This window comes from Borostomias antarcticus (assembly GCF_949987555.1).
Source record: "Borostomias antarcticus genome assembly, chromosome: 2".
NCBI lineage: Eukaryota > Metazoa > Chordata > Actinopteri > Stomiiformes > Stomiidae > Borostomias > Borostomias antarcticus.
In genome coordinates this window covers 35,713,960-35,722,180 of record NC_140235.1, presented here as the reverse complement: position 1 = coordinate 35,722,180, position 8,221 = coordinate 35,713,960, and positions in this window count along the sequence as shown.

The window sequence follows — 8,221 nt, the reverse complement described above, 5'->3', positions numbered from 1 at the left end:
ATAAAGATGTACTCTATCTTTTCAAGCAGATGATTCCTGGCTTCCCTCTTCCATAGACAGAGTTGCCTCCACCACTATTGTGGTTGGAATGGTAAAAGTCAAACACTAAAGGAATGCACGCTCATCATAGTAGTGCAGGTGCTGGATCAAACATAACATATGAAAAAGAAAAAATTGTCCGCACACTGAAATAAGCTCCTAAGGTGAGTTTAATGGTTGTCAGCACAACGTTTCGGCCGTAGAAGCCTGCCATTGCACCTGAATGATTGCATGTCATTGCACCTAAATGATTGCATGTCATTGCACCTAAAGGAGGCTTCTACGGCCAAAACGTTGTGCTGACAACCATTAAACTCACCGTGAGAGCTTATTTCAGTGTGTGGACCATTTTTTCGTCTTGGAATGGTATAAGGGCACAGAAAAGTGGTAAGTTGGACTTGTCGAAAGTCAGTTAAACTGAAAATTGCTGTTGTTCTGTTGTTGAGATTCTCCTAGGGCTGTCGTTAATCTACTCCCTTTCACGGGAACAATCCAGAGAGTGGAAAACAATTTGGTCTATGCTGCTTATCAGTGAAAACTATGTACTGTATAGGCACATAATCTTCAGTATAACTGAAGAGTCATTAAATAGTTACTGTATGGGCTTGAATGACTGAGTCAGTGCTCTTACTTATTGGTCACATCCTGTGTCTACTGTATATACAGTATGCATGTGTTTATAATACTGTGGCACACACAGAATTAGTCAGGCAGACTCGAGTATTAGTTTAGCATTTAAGGTGTGTGCTAGGCCCATGTTAGTGTTTCATTTTTGGTGTTATGGTCCTGTTTCAAAAAGGTCTCAGAGAGAAGCATATTATCTATCCATCAACCCCCGGACAGAATAAAACCCAACCAAGGGTGAAGGCAGCAGCTAAACAAAGGCGAGCGCAAGGCAGTGACACACATCACTAATGTGACCGCACTCATCAGGGGAAGTGTGTGTTTTTGGAGCTACTTTGGGAACATTGGCCCAAATTGGGTCAATAGCCTCCATTCTGTCACCATTATGGCTTAGATGTTTTTATGATTGATTTGACTTCTATGGAGCTTTTATTGTGCGTGGCTGGAAGTCAGCGCACCTAGAGTATAGCGTTTGTCGGGTTATCACTCCCTCCCTCCCTCCCTCCCTTACTCCGTTACTCCGTTACTCCCGACAATGTCTGCATCTCTCTGTTGGCACCACGAGAGGCAGTAGTCCCAGCACACCAAAATCAAGAAGGACTGATCTCCACTGCACAAGTAGACTAGTGGTCAGAGCATTGGACTCCCACCAGGGAGACCGGGGTTCAAGACCTGGTGGGGATGACTTTATGGGACTATACATCCACACGTTCATCCTTTCACTCCAATCTTTTTATCCCTTACCTAAATTCCACAAGTAGAGTAGGGGTCAGAGCATTGAACTCCCACACGGGACATTCTCAGAGATTACCGGCTACTTACTTCACCTAAACGGAAGTGCATACAGCAGGTAATGACTTTTGTCCAGAAACAGAAGTTGAAACAATTGCAGCAAAATAGCTAATGTTACAGGAATCATCCGTGTACCTGCTTTAGCCACTGACCACTACCATTAATTGTATGGAAGCTGCTGCTAGTTGTTGTGAGCTCATGAGCTAACTGGATATCACGCTCTTATTGTGCTGGATTAGCATTGGAAGCATTGGAATTGATGTGTCCAGGTGACAAGACCTATCTTAATTTATCAGACATTATTTCATGTAATTTCAATTCACAGCTATTTCAGAGGCATGACTAGCTTCCATCCTACCAGTACTGAACAGAAACAAGCTAGCCACGCACATAAGCCAGGCTCGACCTGGCCTGGTTTTTTTAAATCACCCCCCAGCCTCCTCTCAAAAAATCCGGCATTTTTTGCCAGAGCGCCAAATACAAAATACCTGCTAGCGTCAACCTGAAAAAGTAACTTTTGAACCAAAGCACCTAGAATCAGACTCTGTTTAGACTTGGTTTTAGAATGTGTTCTGAACGATCAGATCACAAGTGGATAGTGCTAAATACAAGTGTAAGCGACCATCAAAATACCTTGTTTTGTCACCAAAACCTTTAGTCAAACCACTTGCCGGGGTGGTCTGTGACACATTTGACCACATATTTTTAGTAGTCTAAACAGGAAAACCCGTCATCAATGCAGGATAATATTCTCCTTTTTCACTTTATCCTGCGCTCTTTTGCAAGTAGCAAATGTCTTATAAATTGAAACAGTTGGAATAGTCCTATTACAGTATGTACTTCAAACATCTTGCTTTCATGCACACTTAAAAAAAAAAAATCTAACTGACTATTGATTTGTTTACATGGAACCGCTGTGTGACGCATGCAGGCAGGAGTAAGTGAGTTACTATGGTTACTATATGAACACAAGTGTCAGCTGGACACATTTGGAGACGCATGATAGACACAGGTGTAAATGGCAAAATGATTTGCTGTCCACTCTGATTTCCCAAAACGCATTTTGAAACCATGTCTAGACAGAGTTATGTATGAAGACCCATGTAAGTCAACGATGAGGATTCCAATTCTGACATCAGTTTGACATTATGACATAATATTGACCCACAAATCCAAGAGGAACACCATCCAGTAGACTGAAAAATGTAAACTTTTGTACAGGAAGGTAAGATGTGGTGTTTGGAGTTTGTTAAATTATAACTTATAAAGCCCGCTATATAATTTAAAACCCTTTATAAAGCCTGCTATTTTGGACTTTAGTCCTACTATTTTATGTCTGTCTTACATGAACCTGCCACATAGAGACTATAATTTCCCTGGTCGCCGCAGTATTGAGCTAGCTACTGTTGCTCTGCAGGCATGGCCTACCCTCAGCCAGAAATCCAAGATGGCCGCTATCCAGTAGAATAAAAACGTAACTTTTGAACGGGAAGGAAAGTACAGTAAGGAAAGATCTATGGAAGGAAGGAGAGTAACAGTGGTAAACTATAGCTATTATAATTACACCATACAGTGGATCCATAGCACCGGAACAATGCTTATACTGTCAAATGTGTCTGTATAATCAGTTAGGATGGGCCGGGTGAGCAGCCAGACACGAAAAAAAAAAAAAACATTCATCATTCAAAAAAAAATCATTCATCATCATTTATTCATTCATCCATAGAAGTCAAATCATTCATCAAAACATCTTAATGGTCACAGAATTGAGGTTCTAGACCCTACTGTCTCTCTCTCTCTCTCTCTCTCTCTCTCTCTCTCTCTCTCTCTCTCTCTCTCTCACACACACATATAGCAGATTCCTCAGTTCCAGCTCTTAATTGGTTCAAGAAAAAAGCTTCACTGTTTGTATCACAGTGAGACACTTGCACCCCGTCATCACCCTGGTTCTCTCTGTCTCTCTCCCTCTCTCCTCTCTCTCTCCCTCTCTCTCTCTCACACACACACACTAGCTCTCTCTCCCTCTCTCTCCCTCTTCCTCATGTTTTTTTTTTGCATTGCCTTCTGTCATTCTCTCTGATTCTCTGATCTCCCTTCCCTCTGTCTCCCTTTTTCTTCTGAGCGATATCTCCTCCTGCAGTGGGATGTCTGGGTGAGCCTCACACAGTCTTCCTCAGAGATGCAGCATCTGAGCTATACAACGATCTGATTGGCCGCATGCTGCTTCCTATGCCTCTGTTAGATTTCCTAAAGCTAAGTTATGTAACTCTTATCGGCTACAAGCGTCTACGGGAGATATTCCGTCTGCTGGGGTCGTTTCAGTCTGCTTCTCACCCCGCTTGTGGCACTCCCCAGATAGCAAGCGGATCTGGGCCATATATGGGCCGGAACTAAGCCACAAGTGCCAGATCTGGCCTGTATATGGCCCTGATCGGATTGCTGTCTGGGTCCCAGAAAGACCATGCGAGAACATCCTGTGTTGCTGATTGAATCTCAGCACACGCACATATTTGAAAAGAGGCGTGGCCACACTTCTGTGGGGGGAGGCGCCCTCAGCTCGACTGGTTTCATGCTCTGGTGTAGTTCTCTAACACGTTTTACAATTGCTCTAGGAGAGCCAAACTGCAGCCTACAAAGATGTGTTTTTCAAAGAAAAGCTCATTCTCTCTCGATTTGTCATTGCAATATCCTTCCAAAATTATACTGTAGCTTTAAGAATCGAATGTGCCAGATTGCTACAGTCAGTGGCGGTGCCACAGGTAACGTAACATTTTCTACTCGAACGAATAATCTCTCCTGTAGTACCCTTCAGTTGATTCTTACCCTGCTGCATTTCCAATTTCTCCCATATTTCCAGTATCTGCACATCACCTCACACGTAGCTCTGCACACACACACCCCACACACACACACACACACACACCCACACACCCCACACACCCACAAAGCCGCTCTGTTGCTTTCTTGCGTCAAATTGCTTTTGCACATCTTCCCCAGCGGCTAGGTGCAGAGCTTTAACTGCAGGGTTTGTTGGGCCTCCCACGTACCCCCCCTCCCACCCACACGCACACACACACACACACACACACACACACACACACACACACACACACACACCCCAGATAGCAAGCGGATCTGGGCCATATACAGACCAGATCTGGCCCTTGTGGCTTAGTTCCGGCCCATATATGGCCCAGAATTATTACACATCCGCTTGCTATCTGGGATACACACACACACACACACACACACACACACACACTGCACCACCTCCCTACCTACACTGCATGAGTCTCTCATAGGGATCACCAGGTGCCATTAAAATTCAGAGAAATCGTATGGGTGCCAGCCAATTATCCCTGGTCACTGTTGGCGTCGTGTGCAGAACTCTGCAGCGCTGCAGTTGGCGAATGAGAGGAGGGGATACTGTACTGTACATTAATTGGACAAGGAGGCGGGAGGGATCTAGTGATGTCATCCACTCCATGGCCAGTCCTATCCATCACCAATTCTATTTTTGTTTTATAAAATGATGAATGGCATGGTGGCATCAACAGTAATGGATGCATTATGACACTGCAGTATGCTCATAATGGTAAGGAATGTGTCTACATACAGGACGTCTGGCATGCCCATAAAGCTGGTGGTTAATATTCCCTGTGCGCCTTCAGAAATTGTGCCGTTAGCAGGAGTAATTAAACAAGGTCCCCAGGCTGTCATCTCAATACTTTGAAGTCTTTATTATTCATAGAAAAACTCAATCTATAGTAATGGCTTATGTTAATGATACAGGCTTTTCAATATTATAGTTTATTGAATTCACTTCCTGAGTTTCCACCGGTTTTGGTGTCTGACCCACCGCCTTCAACATTAAAACCAAGACTTCCGCAGTTGGAAAACATGTGTATTGAGTCTCCACTGGCATGAAATAATCTTGTATTGACTCTTGACCCTAGGTCTAATCGACATGTTTACACCTCAGGATTGCAGAATGAAGGTCGTTTTTTTTTGTTTTTTTTCCTTTTACACGTGCATGAGCCTGTCTAGTGATTCGTCTTCCGCGCGGGAGCTCATCCACCCTGCTGAGCGCCGCAGCGCCCACGCCAGGTCTGCGGATCTCCCGGCTAATTGGTGGGGTGGGTCTGATCTGTGGTCACGACAAAACGCCCATCTGCTGTCGGCGCGCTGCGAGAGTGTGAACGGGTGCACGACAACGGCTGAGCCGTCTCGCCTAAGCTGTAACACGTTTCACGCCTGGCACCAGAGATAAATGTGTGAATAAAGAATAATTAATTTTATGTTGAATTGAACTGTGTAAACAGCATGTAAAAGGTATTTGTATCTTGATATAATCTGACATTCTCTGGTGTCCATGAAACACAACTGATTACTGTAACTTCAGCTAGTAGTTATTGTACTCTCAATCCAATTTTGAAAGAGAAATCTAATTGGGTAAATGCAGTTCCATCTGTGTTTTAGTGAGTAGGTATACAGGTTGACTGGTGTCCTCGGTGTTGGGAATTCCCATGAGGCACTGGGCCCTTATCCACGGAATTCATTCAAACTGAGTGCACAGATAATGTGTGCGTGTGTCAGTTTGTGTGTGTGTATGCGCTTGTGTGTGCGGGTGGGTGCGTATGTGTGTGTGTGTGTGTGTGTGTGTGTGTGTGTGTGTGTGTGTGTGTGTGTGTGCGTGCGCACGTGTGTGTGTTCATGCGAGTGGGTGTGTGTGTAACGACTGGGAGGGTGACAGCTGGAACTCTCATGGGGGCGTCGTCTGACATTGAAACGTCCTCCTCCTCCTGTGAGCGGATAAGAAGCAGGATAGGACGCAGACGACGGTGACAGACAGGTGTTCTCCTCAGACCGGTCTGGTGGCAGCTCCCCGCCCTGAGCCGTCTTCCTGTTCAATCACAGCTCGCACGGACTCTTCCTGACTGCTCCGGCACACAGACACGAAGGGTTTGCGGACAGGTTTTTCTCTGACTGGCAGTCGACATGTTTCCTCATTGATTTCAGCTTCTATACACAGTGTTGACTGGCTGTCGGGAATATAATCACCTGTGAGAGTGACGATGTTTGAGTGAATGTTCCCGGCTGTGCAAACACTCAGTAGGGATACTGACCCGAAGAGCCCTCCTGTCTCCTACCTCGGCAGGTTTCGCCCAGAAGAGAGGGAAGGCACAGCAGGCCGCTGATTATTTGAACATCCTGCTGTTTGCTCTGTCACCCATCACTCATCACTTTGAACAAAGTTGACTTACTCTATTTTACTCGACACAAAATAGGGAAGAAGCTCAGCTGTGTGGAAGAAGATAACAAAAAGATGATGTGTCTTTGCAGTCCTATGGTACAGTACTTCAGTTGAATGCTGATTTATTTGACTGTGCTGCCTTTTCCCATAGGGCATTTGAATTTACACAGTAATTAGTGATGTGGATTCAACTCTCTAATTTACCTCCAGCTCCTCTTGTGCTCCTCTCCAGAGCTAATTAAACAGCCGCACACTATTTAAATAGGCTTTGCTGACATCTACCTGCAAAGAGAATGCAGACAAAGCACATGCCCCGAGGAATGTTGATTTTTTTAAAAGCATACGGGTGAAGTTAGCTCGTAAAGTTATCACTTGACTCATAATAGATCATTACATTATCGTTTTTGTGTTCAAGATGGGTTAATTGCCCAGCATGGTTCTAACAGTCACAAGCTGATAAATAATAATGAATGATGAATAGTGAAGACTTTAGGTCTTAGATTCCCCTAATGTAACCTAATGAGGTTTTGTGTTGCCATAACTCCACTATCCCCTAGTGTTGTGTTAGCTGCCGCAAGCCTCCCTCCTGTGTTCACTGGCAGTCGCCCTCTGTCAGATTGGCGGTGGGACTGATCTGTTACGTACGTAAGCACCCAGCCACCCTGGCGCCTCCCCCTCGCCATATGGCACGGCTCCCTGGAGGGCGCTGGCACCCACACCCACAGACAGGAGGGTAAATGATGGCTGTCACCTGCGGGTGGCATATCCGCTCCCCCCTGTCCACACCCCACCCCCGTCTACCCAAATTCACTTGCCGTGTATAGAATCGTGTGCGTTATGCCAAGCGCTTTTTTATTTTTTCATCAGATCACACACAGATTGTGTCTGTAGGCCGTGCTCTTCTCCGGATCAGGCAGACTTTAATGTGCGCTGGTTGGTATGAAACGGAGACCATTGACCGTACTGGAGTTCCGGCTCCCTGTCGGCCAGGGTTTGTGAATGTTGACTGTACCAAAAAAGACATAACGTGGGTAAATATTTACTCTAGCAATGTACTGCACAGAGGGAACATGGCCATCCTGGCATTAAGGCTTTTTGTTGTGTGCACATACATACATACATACATACATACATACATACATACATACATACATACATACATACATACATACATACATACATACATGTTTCTACGGAAAGTGTCAGGCTAGTTTAAAACTCACTGTCTAGCTTAAACTCTTCATCATCACCATCATCGTTATCCTCAGCTGTGCTGAGAGAGGTCGTCAGGAAGCATGTGTTTGTGTTTCAGTTGAACAAATGGAAAAGCAGAGAGGATTACAGATGCAGGATTAGATGCCTGTGCTTGTGTCTTGCTCTTGTGTCTAACATCTCACTCAAACAGACTAATCCTCAAGATCTTTTTTTTACTACCCCAGCTATACTATCTACCAACTGAATGCAAAGATTTACCATAGCCAAAATTAGGTTTGTTGGACCACTAGGTCCAAG